At 41.5% G+C, this 18,100-nt stretch overlaps 1 protein-coding gene and 1 long non-coding RNA gene across 2 annotated transcripts in view; both read right to left on the bottom strand.

Moving 5' to 3' along the window:
• The window catches only part of LOC125287526 (transmembrane protease serine 9-like), an 86,891-nt gene that overhangs the window by 54,239 nt on the left and 14,552 nt on the right, over positions 1-18,100 (bottom strand). The gene's annotated exons all lie outside the window — the stretch shown is intronic.
• Positions 9,268-12,749, bottom strand: LOC125287548. Its single transcript, XR_007192375.1, has 3 exons — positions 12,704-12,749; positions 12,129-12,229; positions 9,268-11,808 (listed from the first exon to the last, which is right to left on the bottom strand). It is a non-coding gene; the product is annotated as an uncharacterized LOC125287548 (long non-coding RNA).

Below are 18,100 nucleotides of genomic sequence, written 5' to 3'. Positions count from 1 at the left end.
AGTTGAACCAAAGTGCTTACAAACAAACATAAAACAATGACAATGGTACAACAACAATATAACATGGGGGGGAAATAAATAAATAATTGAAATAATACACAAATTGGTCAAAAATAAAATAAAGAATAAAGAGTGTGTGTGTGTGTGTGTGGGGGGGTATTAAGGTAGATTAAAAGCTTGGGAGAATGGTTGGAGAGGACTTAATATGTACAGGTAGGCTATTCCAGAGTTGGGGGGCAACAACAGAGAAGGCTCTATCACCCTTAGTCTTAAGGCGTGTTTTGGGGATATAGAGAAGATTCTGAGATGAAGACCTAAGTGATCTTGGAGTGCTGTAAGGAATTAGTAGGTCACCTATGTAACTAGGTGCCAAACCACTGAGGGCTTTGAAGACAAAAAGTAAAATTTTAAACTTAACTCTGTGCTTCACAGGTAACCAGTGCAGCTTAGCCAACACAGGAGTTATATGCTCACGTTTCTTAGAGACACTTAATAATCTAGCTGCTGCATTTTGAACTAGCTGAAGTCTGTTGAGAGTGGAGTGGGTCAGGCCTGCATATAATGAATTACAATAATCTAGTCTAGATGTTATGAAAGCATGTATAAGAGTTTCAAGATCGGAGAAGGAAAAAAAGGGCTTCAGTTTTGCAATGGTTCTTAACTGGAAAAAGCTGCCTTTGACCACACTATTTATTTGCTTATTAAAATTTAAAGAGGAGTCAAAGAAAACCCCAAGATTCTTTACTTCACTGTGGCAGTTTGCAGAGAGAGGTCCTAGTGCATTTTTCAAGATAGAAACATCACTTGGAGGGCCAAAAATAATTATATCATTATATACTTTCGTTCAGTTGAAGAAAATTTCTTGCCATCCAGCATTTGATGTCACTGAGACAGTTAAAAATATTCTCCAAAGAACAAATGCCATTAGTGTTAACAGGCAGGTAAAACTGAGTGTCATCTGCATAGCAGTGATACTGAATGTTATACTTTTTAAAAATTGAGCCAAGGGGTAGCATATAAAGAGAGAATAAAAGAGGGCCCAAAATGGAACCCTGAGGAACACCACACTTTATAAGGGCAGAGGAAGAGGAGAAATTGCCTAAACTAACTGAAAATGATCTATCACTAAGATGAGAAGAGAACCATTGCAGAACAGAAGCCTGGAGACCAACTTCATCCTCCAAGCGTTTTAATAGGATGTTATGGTCAATGGTGTCAAATGCTGCACTCAGATCAAGAAGCACCAAGAGGGCGCAAGATCCAGAATCAACTGCTAAGAGAATGTCGTTTTGGACTTTAAGCAAGGCCGATTCAGTGCTGTGCAGAGATCTAAAACCTGATTGGAATTTATCACATATATTGAACTCACTCAGATAAGAAGAAACCTGAGAGAGGACAACCTTTTCTAGTATCTTTGACAGAAAAGGTAATTTAGAAATAGGCCTATAATTCTTCAGGTCACTGGGCTCAAGGTTAGGTTTCTTAAGTAAAGGTTGCACAATTGCACGTTTAAAACCTGAGGGGACCACTCCATTGGTTAGTGAGTGATTAATTATGGCCAATACAAGAGGGCAGATGATGGTAAAAACTTCTTTAAAAAGGCGTGCAGGTAAAACATCTAAGTGGCAGGATGTAGATTTCATATGGGAGACAACCTCAGAAAGCTGGGAGGAAGATATAGCCTGAAACTGTTGGAGGCAGCTAGGTGAAAGTTCTATCACTGAGGGATCCGAATCTGGAGGTGAGATTTGAGATTTTATTTTGTCAATTTTATCGATGAAGAATTTGAGGAACTTCTCACAGATTTCTGTTGAAGGGGCAAGAGTAGATGACCTTAGAGGCAGGATTTATAATAGAGTTAATGGTATTAAATAAAACTTTTGGCCTATGAGCATTATTGTTGATAAGCTGAGCATAATACTCAACCTTTGCTGCCTTAACAGAGTTTTGGTAGGTCTTTAGAGAATCTCTGAAAAGGTCATAGAAGACCTGAAGCTTCTCTTTTTCCATTTGCTCTGCTTTCCTGCAAGATTTTCTGACAGAACGGGTCGTGGCATTTAACCATGGAGTGGTGATAGTTTTGACACGCTTTTGTTTTAGTGGGGCAACACAGTCTAAGGTCTCAAGACATGATGCATTAAAGAGAGTGACTAATTTTTCAATGTCAGAGCAGGTGGAAATAGCAACAGAGATAGTAGGTGAGTGAGAGAGGATGAAAGTATTAGAGAATGTTGTGGCTGTGGTGGAATTAATAGAACGGGCAAAGGAATAGGACTTAGGGGGGAGATACAGGGGACCAAACAAAATAGATTCAAATAAAAAATCAAAAAATGATCAGAGACCCCAACATCCATAATTTCTAAGTTGGAAACATTGAAACCATAAGACAATACTAGGTCTAATGTGTGGCCTTTCTGATGCGTCGGGGCCATAACAGATTGCACAAGATTGAAAGAGTCCACAAGGCATAAAAAGTCCTTAACCAAAGGTTTTGATGGGCAACAGATGTGAATGTTAAAATCCCCTAAAATCATGAAATTGTCAGAGCGAGAGGCCATAAAAGATAGTAGATCAGCAAAATCTTGAATGAAATTACAATTAAGCTTAATTTTTGGTGGTCGGTAAACTAATGCACAGAGGAGGGTGGCATTTATCTTTACAAGCTGTACCTCAAAAGTGGAGAACATATCAATTTGTACAATTCTACATTTAAAGTTGTTATTACAAACAGTGACCAGACCACCTCCACGACCAGTAGCCCTAGGGGAATTCATGAAGCTGCAGTGAGGAGGGCAGAGTTCACCAAGTGGAATGACGTAATTTCCGCTGAGCCGTTATAAATAAAAAGTCCAGGTGATGAAACGTGAAGCGGTCGTTTAAAATGAAAGTCTTGTTACAGATAGATTGTGCGTTCAATAACGCAAATTTGACGGGAGGAGGGTCTTGCGCATGCTGCAGAACTTCCTGCGGTGAACCAGCTGTGAGAACCTTTACCTTCGGATGAAGGTCTTGCGGCGGTTCAGGCGCAGTCTGACATGGTGATGTGACATTCTCAGCAGCTCCATCGAAGTTGTCCAAGATGTGAGAGACAGATTCTCATGCGTTGTTGGTCGCTGTAGATTCTCCACAGACACTGTTGGGAGCGAAGTTGATTGCGGGGCGGACTGCTCTGGAAAACCGCGTTGATTAGGCAAGAAATCCCATGGAGATGATGGAGGGATGCTTTTCGCCTGTCGCCGACGGATGATAGAGCCGAGCGGCGTCGCCTCTGTGCAAGTAGCGTTTCTGCGGAGGATCCCCGCTGCCCGGCAGAGGTGGAGCACCTCGATGTTGATGGTGTCGGTGGAGGCTTAACTGTCGGGTTCAAGGGGTGTGTACTGAAAGCCCCCATAGCCAAAACACAAACTCCGACACGGCTTGATGCATCAGCCAGTCCAAAGAGTGCAATTTAATCACCTAGCTAGCACGAAGCCTCAATCTCCGGCTGGTCAGTCAACCGACTAAACCAGCAGCTGGACAGTCAACCGACTATATGAACCCAGCGTATTCAAGATAGAAAAGGAGAGAGACACTAGCATGCTCGAATCCAGCACAGCTTCCACCACACAAGCAGACAGAAAGTCCAATAGCAGTGCGATAAATGTGTGTGTGTGTAGCCAAATACCCTCTACAGTACATACAGTTCTGTGTAAAAATCAGTTTTTACATTACATTACATTAAGCAGACACTTATTAACCAAAGTGACTTACATATGTCAGCTATATTACAAGGGATCACATTGTCCCCGGAGCAACTTGGGGTTAAGCGCCTTGCTCAAGGGCACAACGATGGAAACCGGGAATTGAACCGACAACTTTCAGACTACTGCATGCTAGCCCAGCTCCTTAACCACTACACTACCACCACCCTACAGTCTACTGCACGCTAGCCCAGCTCCTTCACCACTACACTACCACCGCCCTACAGGCTACTGCACGCTAGCCCAGCTCCTTAACCACTACACTACTGCACGCTAGCCCAGCTCCTTAACCACTACACTACCACCGCCCCCCTGTTTTGCATGTCTTTCATAGGTTGAGGCAGATGATTGCTGGCATTATGGACGGATAATGAAAAAAAGGTCGCCCTTTACGTGCTTCAATTGTGCGAGAAAAAAAATAAAGCACATTCATTTGAATGATTTTAGCTTGTGTGTGATTTATCGCGGGCACGGGTCGGTTAACAGGCAAAATATTAACGGGGTCCGGGCGGGTGCGGATTTCATTTTAATATCACCACAGGTGACGGGTCGGATCTGGTGCTGAACTTCTCGGGTGCGGGCGGGGGCGGGTCTAAAAAAATGGACCTGTGCAGGACTCTGGCTGGCATTGCCATCCTGGACTTTGAGACATCCGGAAAAATATTCCAGGAGGCCAGTGTTATCCATGGCATTCTATACTATCCATGACCAAAGATTATACAACAGAGCTCCGCTAGAATCTTTGTCCATCGCTATCCATCAGGCTGGGTAGGGAGAGGATTGATGAGTTCCCTCTCTGGTGTTCTGTTGTTGTTTGGTTCACATGGCAACGACTGTGACATCATCCAGAACTGTTATTGGTACTTTAAAATTCATTTGAAAAAGCTTTCATGAAGGGAACCTTGTTGACAACAGACCGCATATATCTTACACTGTTAAAAATTGATGTAAATATACAGCAATATTTTGCAGGAACCATCTGTATTTACTAAAATACAACAGATGACTGTAAAAATAAGTGCATTTTGGGACATGCAAACTATGTGTCTGATTATACAGTACATGAACTGTAATATGCAAAGCATTATTGGAAAAGAACGGGGAAAATGTCTGGTAAATTGAGAAGACCGTTGGGCTATTGATTTTAAAGTAGGCTAGGATACCGTTACTCAGACAATGGGATTTCTTCGGAGAAGTGCATGGTAAGTTGATTCTCATATTTTCCTTATCTCATGAATGGAATATTGATTGTAATTGAGTTAGCTATACTTTATTTAAAAAGTTGTTGCTTTATCTTGATGTTCTATTTTGTTACGTTCTTGGCTACATGTAGGCTGTTAATGTAGGGGATTTATGTTAAGTTATAGGCTAATGTAGCTGTTAGCGTTAGCCATTTTGCTATGGTACAATAGTTCAAACTGTTATAAGCTAATGTAGCTGTTAACGTTAGCCATTTTGCTATGGTACAATGGTTCAAACTGGATATAAAGCCTTATTTTTTATAGCCTATTTCAGTGTTTCCCACAACGTGTTTCTCTGGAGGCACATAGTCTAACGTTACTATCCGAAAATATCGGGTTTATAGCTTATAGCCTACAATAGCCTCTCTGGAGGCACATAGTCTAACATTACTATCCGAAAATATCGGGGATATAGCTTATAGCCTACAATAGCCTCAAAGTTGTGTTGCAGTTTTGCCACTCTGCCTTCAAAAAAATCGGTATTTTGACGCATAGCTTAATATTATCATGGACGTATACAAGGAAGCTAATAGGCCTACAGATGAAATACAGTTCCAGGGCTCCATACTAACATTTCTCACTAGGAGCACTGTGGCCCCCAACTGAACATTTGGGGGCGCAACCAAAACATTTAGGGGCGCAACCACAACATTTAGGGGTGCAACGCAACTGAACATTTGGGGGCGCGACCAAAACATTTAGGGGCGCAACCAGAACATTTAGGGGCGCAACGCAACTAGAAAATTTATGGGCGCAACGCAACCAGAACATTTAGGGGCGCAACGCAACTGGAACATTTAGGGGCGCATACTGTAAATCAACATGCTAACCAAATATTCACATTTCTACTCATTTCTTATGTGAAGGGTCCTCGTTCTTCCCAGGGCTGGCTGTTCTGTTTGCGACTAATTATGTGTTCAACCTGGAATACCAGGATGAAGTTGCATCAACCCTTGTGTTTATTCAAAGGTGAATGAATATGGTTGTTGATTGGTTCGTATTGGTATTTTTGTAGATGCTTCATCGGGACCAACTCAAAACGGGGCACACGAACACACACCATTTCATGTCACTGAACACATAATTCTATCTATTCTATTTCTTTGGAATTCCATCTAGCTTTGCTTCAAACACATGCACTCAAAACCCTTGAATTCAAGAGGATTCAAGTCCTCTTATGGAAGGACTGATGGACTTTGTTATCCACTTCTTTTTTGATTTTTTTGTTTGTAGTGAGGTTCATGCCTTAAGGTACAGTAAGGAATTTTACGCGATTTCAAGCCCTTAACATCTTTTGTCACATTCAGCAATCATCTCCTCACCAGGCTTGTGCAAAATTCCAGAATTGAATTGAAACTGGCTCTTAAATTCCAATTAAATTCTTGAATTTCACTTACATTTCAATTGAGGTAGCAAACAGGAAGCAGAATTGCAATTCGAATTGTGCACAACCCTGCTCCTCACCACTGCTAGCTGCCCATTCCGTGATTACACTGTAAAAAAAAAAAACAGGTCTATGTAGGCAGCCCAGGGGGTTGTTCCAAGTATGTGGTTTAGTGACAAACCTGGGTTAGTTAACTCAGAGTAAGTGGTAAACCTCCTAATAGAAGAGCTGTATGGCTTCATTCTCCTAACAAAACAATGCCATAGGGCTCTTGTTGTAGGAGGTTTACCACTTACTATGAGTTAACTTACCCAGGTTTAGTCACTAAACCACGTACTTGGAATACCCCCGAAAACGGGACACAAAGTGAGCAGCCTGTCCCGCAAACTAAAACAAAACGCAGCGTGGAGTTTCTCTGGGAATAGTGAAGGTGAAGGGAGGGTGAGATAACTCTCTGATGTGTTTTGTTTGGTCCTTGGTTAAAATCTATACAAACTAGCGCGACCTCCTACGCAATACCTTACTGCACTTTTAGTGGCAACACACTATTTTTAAACAGTTGTTCAGTTGTTTTGATACTTCATTTCTACATTTGTAAACTGGCGCTTCTCCTGTGGCGCAGCAGGTTTCATTTGTTTTATTATTATTTATTTATTTTTAGACCAGCAATTCTTCCTCAACCAGCAGTCAGTGAAACGTTTGAAAACTTAACCACTTGGCTTGGGCAACTGTAGCAAGATAACATGGTAGGTAGCCATATACCAGGATCAGCCGTGTTAACTTGCTACAATCATAGTAACATATATCAGCTGACTTCTTTTAATTGTAAAAGTGAAATAAATTTCACTGTGATCTGTCAGGTGGTTTGTGCCACAAGTAGGTAGATGAATGGTTACCAGTTTCAGTGGCAGTTTCATTAACACTAGGAGGCAGGTTCGATACCCACGTGGAGTTACTATTAGGCTATTTACTGTAGGTATTTATTTTTTGGTGTCATATTTGTGGTCCAGAGCATATAGCATACTACAGACAATTTTGACATTTAAATATGTCATGCATAATTGTATTCGTCTCCAGTTTCCATTAGAAAGTTGGTGCATTCATGGCACTTCGGAATGACAAGGACCGCCCCCGTGGCTACTTTGTTTTTCCCACAGCAAGTGTTCATTTGCTTTGCCGTCGGAATGTGTGACAAACACAGATGCCACAACAAAGGTTAAAACATACACTCACTAATCCTAAATAAACAACTGCTTAACATATAGTGTAAGACGCTTGTGAAAGAAAGATATGCAGCTTTCAAGTGACAAAAACGGCAAATTCCCAAGTTCACATTAAAACTGTTGGACATGAAAGGCCACATGGACTACAAACGAACTACAACGTGCCTCTAACTGGGCAACTCTGTTAGCAAAATCTAGCCCAAGTTTCTGACCTCTGACTCACACATTACGTGACGTGAATGATGCGGAATGATGTTTTCACTCGAAAAAGGTTTTTCTGAAGCCCATGAACGCTAGGAGTGACAAATCTGTCGAAGAAACGTCACCAACGCAGCCAGTTAACATGGGTGCCAGTTGCCACGTAACACCGGCCTAGCAGATAGATACTTTATTGATCCCCTCCGGCCTAGCAGATAGGTACTTTATTGATCCCCTCCGGCCTAGCAGATAGGTACTTTATTGATCCCCTCCGGTCTAGCAGATAGATACTTTATAGCAGATAGATACTTTATAGCAGATAGATACTTTATTGATTTCCACACTTTCCACTGTGGTAGTAGCAACACCTGCAAACGTCAAAAAATGCAGAAATGTATTTACAGCAACGGTAGACCCACAGACATTGGGTGTGTTCCAAACGGGAGACAGCTGCCTACTGCCTCCCTCCCTACATAGAGAGCTAACTAAATTAGCTTACGTAAGCTAGCAGAAATGTATTTACAGCAAAGGTAGACCCACAGACATTGTTTCCTGACTATTGATGCTGTTTATCGTCAGTTTGTAAAATTTAGGCGAAGAAAGTAATGTTAGGAATCTCTGACCAGCTGCTAAAATGATCAGCCGTTCATAGTACCCACTGTAAAGCATGTTATGATATGATCTTAGTTCAATCTTTCCTTCCATAATAGCATGGCATGGCATTGATATTAGCCTATTATTATGTGTTACCATAGCATCACTTAAACTAGCAGCCATGTCTCGCTGTTCATGGCACGACAACTGTGCATATGTGTGTGTGAGGAGAAAAGACACAGCCACATGCTAGGGGAGGAGGCGCAAGAAGCTTGCCTTGCGCACAAGCATGTTACTTCAAAAGAACACGGTCATTATTAAAAGTATTGATACTAATAAAATTAGGTATCGTGACATTTTTAATTTCAGGGTATTGCAATACTTTTGTAGTATCGGTGCACCGTGCAACACTACATGAAAATTGCATGAAAATACAATTTTCACAAAATAATGCACAACTTTCACAAAATAACGCACCGAATACTACTAGATTAATCTGGTGAAAGAATATCAATATTCTCCTTGATATGATGTTCTTATAGAGAGAAACTCATTCAAGACAAAAACATTTAGATTATTCCAATTTGCAATATTACATAAAAAAAACATAAATTTGCATAATTATTTGATAACATTTGAATGTGTTGAGGCCAGAAGACATGGCTCTGTCTAGAGTCAAATGATCAATACATGTCTGAGATATATTTATATCTGATAATTTATTCAAATTTACAAATTATCTCATTAACAAAAATGTCCCTAGTAAAAATAGATTCTATGTGAAAAGGTACTATAGGATCAACTGAGAAAAGTTTGGTAGTGACCTTAATCTGATCGTTAATCAATAGGTTTTGCCCTGTCTATTATAATAACCACAACAGCCAGAGAGCAGTAAAATATGTTTAATTGCTTTTTAAATAAAATCACAAAACCATTACCAGTAGATATGTATGATGTAAGTGTTTATGATATCATGGGATATGTTCAACAGAAACACACAACAACACTATTTTGCTGGTGGACCTGACCCTGCAGTCCTGTGCTGTGGCTTAAGAAGAGAGACGATAGGGTTTTTTGTTGTTACGATCATTTTTTTTGTTGTTCCGATCAGTTTTTTTGTCATTCTGATCCAAACTCTTCCAAATAAAATTTGGTGTCATCCTTTTACATGGGGTACGTTAGATTATGATCAGGTGCTCTCAAGCGCTCTAGAACGTTTGATAGGAATAGCCGTCGCTGCTTTGCTTTGGCTGGAGAAGATACAGCGGGCCATCTGATTGGCCGTATGGCTGTTCAATCTGATTGGCCGTATACACGGCTGTTCAATCGGAATAAAAACGGAGTTCACCACCTCTTTCATTCTGATTAAAATTCTAATCGGATCAGCAGTTTTATTCCGATCAAGGTGTTTATATGTGTCATTTATATTCCGATCAAGGTGTTAATATGTCATTTATATTCTGATCGAGGTGTTAATATGTGTCATTTATATTCCGATTGAGCCAAACGTATCCATGTAAACCCATGTATCGTTGTGTTTTCTATCAAGTATAAACCATTAGCCCTTACTATTAGATATGTATGATGTATATACATCATGGGATATGTTTAACAGCAACACAAAACAACAATAATTTGCTACGTAAACAAGAAGAAAGGAAGGAGCCTGACCATGCAGTCTCGTGCAAGTGTAGATACTCAATGGTGTGGAGATAACTATCTCAAACTCAACATCAGAAAAACAAAAGAAATGTTTTTTGGAAATGCACAATCCCACCACCCCATCATCATTAACAAGGAAACAGTAGATATCGTAGACCATTTCAAATACCTTGGACTCACAATTGACAATAACCTCACCTTTGAACATCACACAACATCCAAAAAAAAGGAAACCAGAGACTGTCAGCAGTGCGCAAACTAAAAGGACTTCATGTTGCCCCCATCTACTCCTACTACTGTATACCAGCATTGTCCAACCCATTCTGTTATATTGTATAACAGCATTGTCCAACCCATCCTGTTATATTGTATACCAGCATTGTCCAACCCATCCTGTCATACTGTTCCACCTGCTTCTTCAACATGCTTACTGTAAAAACGCATAACAAACTCACCCAGATAACCAATACTGCCACCAAAACAATAGGTCTCCACACCCCGAATTTACAAGAACTAAACACCAGGGCCATCACACGTATCGCTCATGTAATATCCCTGGACATTACTCACCCACTAAACCGTTACTTCTCACCCCTACCCTCTGGCAGGAGGTATGGAATTTCCCTCACAGGATCAAAAGAGTATATATACTTAGAAGCATAAGATGCAATAAAGGCTACTTCAGCAGAAGCCTAATCCCCTCAGCCATCCCAATACTCAACGAGACAAAGCCCCACAGATAATGTGTGCAGTGCAATATTGTATGTTCCCCATGAACCCCAATGATGTATGAACATGTCTGTGTCAAATGTCTGAGGTGTCTGAAATATGTCTGAAATAGGAAAATGTGGAAAAGAATTTCCCTAAGGGGACAACTAATAAACGAGCTAACTAACTATAGTAAAGGGCCGCAACTAATAAACTAACTAATAAACTAACTAACTATAGCAAAGGGCTGCATCCAATAAACTAACTAACTAACTATAGCAAAGGGCTGCAACTAATAAACTAACTATAGCAAAGGGCTGCAACTAATAAACTAACTAACTAACTAACTAATAAACTAACTAACTAACTAGTTAAAGGCCTGCCTCGCTTACATACAAAACATCACAGTCACAGTCAACGTCACAGACAAAAATGGACTTTTCATCTAAAACTGCCACATAAAATTGAACATTTTCATTGCAATAAATAACAACTATTGGTTTAAAGTGCTAACATCAAACCAGAGGACCTGCGGTCACTTGTAGTGCAGATAGCCAGTCACGTACAAAGCTCATGTCCAGTTACTTCAATGAGCTGACAGTGCTTCCTTCACAACGTTGATCCCTGATAGCAGCATGGCCTGCATGTAAATGTTGTTGTTGTTTTAAACCAAGTGGTGTGTAGGGCTAGGTGCAGCAGTGGATTGTGGGTATTCGTGACCTTTGACCTGAAGGCTAGTGCTGGGAGGCCAGCAGAGGGGTGAGTGCGAGGAGGAGGAGGGAGAGGAGGGAGAGGGCCATGCAGGAGTGGCGCCCCCCACTGGACGCTGTGGTGGTCGAGGGGAAGGAGAAACTCGACAGGAAGCTTCTGAAACGAGATGTCCGGCTAAACACCTGCACTGAGGCGCGATCTGATTGGCCGAGGTCTCTGGAGGTGGAGTTGGACGAGGAGGTGGAGTTGGATGAGGTGGAGTTGGATGAAGAGGAGGTGATGGTGACCACTGAAAGCTGGAACCATAAACTCCCCTGTTTACACATGAGAGGACCTCCCATATCACCCTGACAACAGAGAGAGTAACAGAGTTACATAACATGAAAGAATAAAGACTAAATCCAGCACACAGTGCACTCACACACACAGGGATGAGGAGGAGAGATGGACTCTAGAGAGGAAGAGAGAGATAGACAGAGGAAGGAAAAGAGATGGACTCTAGAGAGGAAGAGAGAGATAGACAGAGAGAAAGAGAGGAAGGAAGAGAAGCATCTCTTTACCTGTTCTATCTGAAGATTGTTGAGAGGGAGAGAGAGAATTAGAGCGAGAGAGAGTGAGAGAAAGAAAGAGTGAGAGGAAGAGAGGTGTTAGCTATTTGTTTCCTCACCTGTTCTATCTGAACAGTGTTGGTGCAGATGTCATCAGCAGAGGAGGATGCGTTGCCACAGGCAACCACTGATGTCTGCACTTCCTTAAGAGGCTGCTCACCTGCAAAGGGAGAGAGAGAGAGAGAGAGAGAGGGATGAGGAAGAGAGAGAGGGAGAGAAAGAAAGAGGGATGAGGAAGAGAGAGAGGGGAGAGATATATGGTAAAGTCAAAGAGAGGTAGAGATAAATGCATACATTGTCCAATTGTCTCGACTTTGACTTCTCAACACATTCAGTCACACACACACACACACACACTCTCGTTCTCTCACACACACTCACACTGACACACACACACATACTCTTGTTCTCTCTCACACACACACACATACTCTTGTTCTCTCTCACACACACACACACACACACACTCTCTCTCACACACACACACCACACACACTCTCTCTCACACACAGACACTCACACACATACTCTTGTTCTCTCTCTCACACACACACACACACACACACTCTCTCTCTCTCTCACTCACTCACACACACACACACTCTCTCTCTCACACACACACACACACACTAACCTGTGGTGTTGCCCCAGCCTGCAACCCAGCAGGTGGTTCCCTGGATGCATAGTGGCCCCCCCCCTGCTCCACACAGATTGGCTGGATGAAGTTGGAGAGGGTGGGCTTCCTGGTTAACTGCAGCATGGCTACGCTATCAGCCTGATAGGGTGCTCAGAGTGATGTTGGCCAATGCCCACTGACACCTCATTGGGGTTGGAGCCGTTCTGTCTCTGGCCCAGAAAAACCCGGCCCAATTGGATGCTGAAGGAGAACTGGGGAGGAGTTAAAGACAAACTTAATCATACTACACTGTGTCACAGTCATAATCACATAAATATTATTTGAGATTAGATTAGATTCAATCATAATCACATACATATTATTTCAGATTAGGTTAGATTCAACTTGTCATTGTGCAGAGTACAAGTATGAAGACAATGAAATGCAGTATAACTCTGATATGAGGCCCCTGTTTCCTTATGGGAGTTCTGGTTCCTTATGGGAGTTCTTATTCCTTATGGGAATTCTGATTCCTTATGGGAGTTCTGATTCCTTATGGACATTCCTTATGGGAGTTCTGATTCCTTATGGGAGTTCTGATTTCTTATAGGAGTTCTGATTCCTTATGGGAGTTCTGATTCCTTATGGACGTCCCAGAGCCATATAAAGGTAGAGTTGCGACAACTTCACTTATTTCACCAGGAGAGAAGAAATACTCTTTTCTGATTGGCTGGTGGGGTGGCTATTAATTCTGAACGACGGTTGCAGCACTCTAGAATCTTTGGTTGCAGGCTTCGCAACAATGGAATCAACTGTCAACAAGCTAACTGTCCATGCTATCGCTGTTATAGGGCCAACGAAAGTTGTACAACAAGCTTAACTAGTGAGCTTCTTTTTAAACGGAACCGCGTGTTTCCTTTGCTTTAAAGTGCCATCGGGTGATAAGCTTCCAGCTTTCCAGCTTTTTGCCCCTCGCCCGCGTCCATTAATTCCGTATAACAGGACACCTCGGCGGCCGTTATCCCTTACATCAGTGGTCACCAACCCGTCGATCGCGATCGACCGGTAGATCTTTAGGACTTGCCCTGTAGATCCCGAGAATAACAGGTGAACAGGCGATCAGGAACTGTCAGGAATTTATTCTCCATTTGAAGAATGCAATGGATTATGTACGTGCACAGACAGCTACAGACATGGAGCGCATTGTAGGCCTTGGCCACATTACGGTTACTTTCACTCCCTAGAGTGCGCATTCATTACGTGAAAGATGCTTCATACCAAAACATTATCAAACATTATCAAATTTATCATGACGTGTTGTCACAAACACTTACTCCAATTAGAAAATCAAAACCAAAATCATATAAATAAAGACTATGTTAAGTGTTGTTATCTCATTGATGCCTGTAGCCTATAAGGGGGTGGAGGATGTGATAGGCTATTTTTGACCTGATACATTTGCCTAAATGAAAGGCCTTAAATTGGAAGTATTTTAGCTTTGATTCTCTTTTGACGCTTCATGATAGATCTTGTCTTTGTTCAGGGCGAGGTCAGGGATCTTGGGCTCAAAAAGGTTGGTGACCACTGCCTTACATAATAGCAGCAGTGCAGTTACAGCAGTATAGACTGTTTGTAGCCAACATTTCAGACTCAGATTTACATTATTGGCTCATCCGAATAATAATAATAATAATAACAGTAATAGTAGTAAAGTAATAGTAGGCTATCAATAGCCTAATTATAATAATAAATGATTTATGTATCGACTATGACAGCTTTTCTGATGCTCAGTTTTTATCAGTTCCTCATCAAATAAATTAAAAGAGTCTAAAAGGCCAATAAATGTGCCACATGTAATAGCCGAATATAAGATATCCCTTGCCTATCCCATTTCAATTAGGCAGCACTACACCACCACGAACAAGCTGTCATTAAGTTTTTGCGTTTAGTAGGCCTACAACTTTTATGACGTGACGTTTCTTGGGCATTTAGCTTCACCATCACGTCAAGTTGTAACGTATGCGCAATGCTCATCTAGGCTATGGATTTAAGTGGCTTAAAGGTCTCATTCACCGAGAAACCGTTTAGTACTTGTTCCTTTCGAAATACTATAGCTCACTCCAAGTTGAATATGCATGCTGCACGTGAAAATAATCTTCTACACCCATTGCCCGCATTAGCCAATGAAAGAAAATACACGGAAAAACAAGCGAATCAGAAAGAGCCCTTCCCAATGACGCCGAAGGGAAAACAATTATTCATGGCCTCGCCCACCTTGGCTTGTGACCGCCCACAGGAAGGCAGGAAGATTTTGGCCAGGAGATTGTCTCTCTGCTAGTTGGAGCTAACAGCAAGTTGCTAACATGGTGGAGCAAATTCGTGCCTGTGTTATTTGTGGCAATAACACATCAATGTTGCATGTCTTGCCTTAGAAAGAAGAGTTGAGGAAGAAATGGTTGGAATTTATCGTTGGAACACCACCACCGAAGTATAGTGCAACATTAGTTCTGTGTTCCAATCATTTCGACCACACTCACTGTGCCTGCCTACAGTTAGAAAGTGGTTTTGCATCGATGTTCTGAAAACCTGGACCTGTACCGTCACGACGATCGACCACCAGCTCACAGGCTGTAAGTACAAACAAACTTTTCCACCTAACGACTGTTACAAAATAGCATGTTCATATTCTTCACGTTAGCATGCATGAAAAGGGTACAAGCTAGGCTTAGGCTAGCCTATATTACAGGGAGCTACACCAGGCACGTAACTGAAGTGTTCTGTTCGCGACGTGTAAAATCAGACAATATCTAATAGGAAGGGCTCTGGTGAAATCCATTAGAGGAATAGTCTATTTTTTTTAACGTAGCCTACAGGCCATGCGCCAGGTGTAGCTACTTCCATTGATTAGGCCTATTGGAAGCTAATTGTTGCAGAAGCTTAGCCTGGCGAGCCAGACCCACATTAAAATGTAGGGTCTGGGCACTCACCGTTCGCAGTGCTCAGTCCGAGGGGCGGAATAATCAGTTGTCTTTCAAATTCCCTCTGCACGCAATATGACGCAATAGGATATTTGTTTTCAAGTAGCAGCGAATTCAAGCCAAACCGTTGCAACTCTGCCATCAAGCATTATGTTAAGCCCACCAAACGACTCTATAACACGATTTCAATGGCTTGATTAAGTTTCGATTTCTGGAGCTCACAAGCCAACGTAGAGTTGGTAGACTAGCCCTGGCAGCAAATGTAATTTGTAATTCCGCGAACGGAATGCTTCAGTTACGTGCCTGGTGTAGCTACACTCATAAGAAACTGACCACACTACCCAGAGATTTAGCTTGTTGAACCTATAATCTTCTAACCTAAGCGTTAAACCACAAATAATAAGATTGGCAACAATATATTATGCTCAACTAAGGACGGGTATTGTTCTAGTCTAAACAGGGAAAATCAAAAACACAATACCCGTGCACTATTAGGCTAAGTTGCTATCACTAGAGCTCAGGTATTTACACTTCAGTCTTCTTGCCATTATTACCTTTGTAGTCCTACAATGAAGTTTTGTTTGATTACTTGCTAGGTGTGTAAAATCAAGTTACCTCAATTATGAATGCAGACTGCATGGTGCTTGATTAATACACCTGTGTAAATGGACCTGATGAAACCCATGAATTGCATAACAGATAGAATTGATATTACTGAATGTCTTCTTGTGGGTGTGCTACTTACTGTAGTACATCATACACCTTACCACAGTCACTAAAATATTTTTTTTTCCATTGTGCCAGTACAGTTTTGTGTGAGATAGTGAATGTCCTGTGTACTATTACATAGTATCTTGTAACTTGACAGTAATACACATTTATTTACTTTAGGTACCCAAACAGAATACTTCATGAAAAGTATGAGTATTGTGATGTCACGAGAGGCTGCGTTCTGGAGGGGCGCTACATTCCCCTGAGATGGCTGCTGTCACGGACAGCTTTGGCTCCATCTGCTGGTGGAGTTGGAAACCAACGTTCACCGACAAACGATCAGGAAGCGGTTCTTCTTCCTACTCGAATACTAGGATCAAACACATGAAGTATCTCCGAAGACATTTTGTGCAATAGTTTTGACTCGAGTTTTAGCCAGGTTTTGGCACTGTAAAGTTGAATATGGAGCATAGCACAGGCAGAATCGGATGAGGATGCACTGGAGGGAGCGTCACAGTACTGTTAGCCAATCAGAGGCGAGGTCATTAACATGTCATGAATATTCATGAGCAAGAGGCAAATCCTGTCGTTCCTCCCCTCACACCTTCCCCACCAAATTAGAACAGCATGAAATAGACGCAGGAGAGCATTCTTTTCAAGCATATAGCCAACTTTGTTTGCAGCAGTGAAGCTGAGTTTGTTGTTAACATTGTTGGTAACTGTCAGGGAATTTAACCCCAACATATAGATACAAGAACCACAACACATAGTATGGCTTTGCCCACAAACTCTGGTACCAAGAGGAGAGCCTGCTAATGTAAGTAAGAATTCCTCACACCATCAGTCTCTGACTCTGCAGCCCAAAAGCTGTGTCTTTTATTGTACAGATGCACACAGAAAATAGGAAGCAAGACATAGCGACTTCATTGTGACATACTCTTATCTCACCCACACACACACACAGACAGGGTGCAGTTCCTGTCTGTCTGGATGCACGCTTAACTTGTACTCTCTGTTCTTAGAACTCAGCACAACAACATTTAACTTGAACTCTCTGTACTTAGAACTCAGCACAACAATATTTCTGCTTACACAAATGGTTATACAATGATAATAATAATAATAATAATAATAATTTCCTTACAGTAATGTAAACGTTTCTTCAGTTAGGAGCAGTAGCCTACTGTTTTTTTTTTATGTCGCATTCATTTTCATTGGCAAAAGCTAGCCTAATATGCATGAGAACTATAGATTTGAGGGAGCTGCAGCTGTTAGCATCAGCACGGTCATATTAACACAGCAGGCACTAGCCCAGTGAAGGATTGTGTAAACCCCATCCCCAGAAACCAGTTTCAAACCAAGCTTGCGCTGATATGATGCATGATCACTGATCAAATTGCTATTTTCTGACAGGATGAGCACAACCATGCAGGTTCTCTGAATCTCAAGCTCTTTAGCCTAGCATCTTAATGCTGTATTCACAGCACAGTGAATGACAAATGGTGACAAAATGCTGTTGTTTATGAGTTCATAGCCTGGTTATTTATCAAGGACTATATCACATTTGATATGTTATTATGATCACTCGCATCGCATTACCATGGGGTTACTGTGTAGGTAATGCTACGGTTAACTTAACATGCCCACTATTACACTGGAGAGATGTTAGAAAACTTAAAAAAAAAAAAATATTCTCCCGAGACGCTAGATACTTAAGGTAGTTCGC

The sequence above is a fragment of the Alosa alosa genome, chromosome 22 (assembly GCF_017589495.1).
Source record: "Alosa alosa isolate M-15738 ecotype Scorff River chromosome 22, AALO_Geno_1.1, whole genome shotgun sequence".
Classification (NCBI taxonomy): domain Eukaryota; kingdom Metazoa; phylum Chordata; class Actinopteri; order Clupeiformes; family Clupeidae; genus Alosa; species Alosa alosa.
This window is presented reverse-complemented; position numbering and strand designations above follow the sequence as displayed.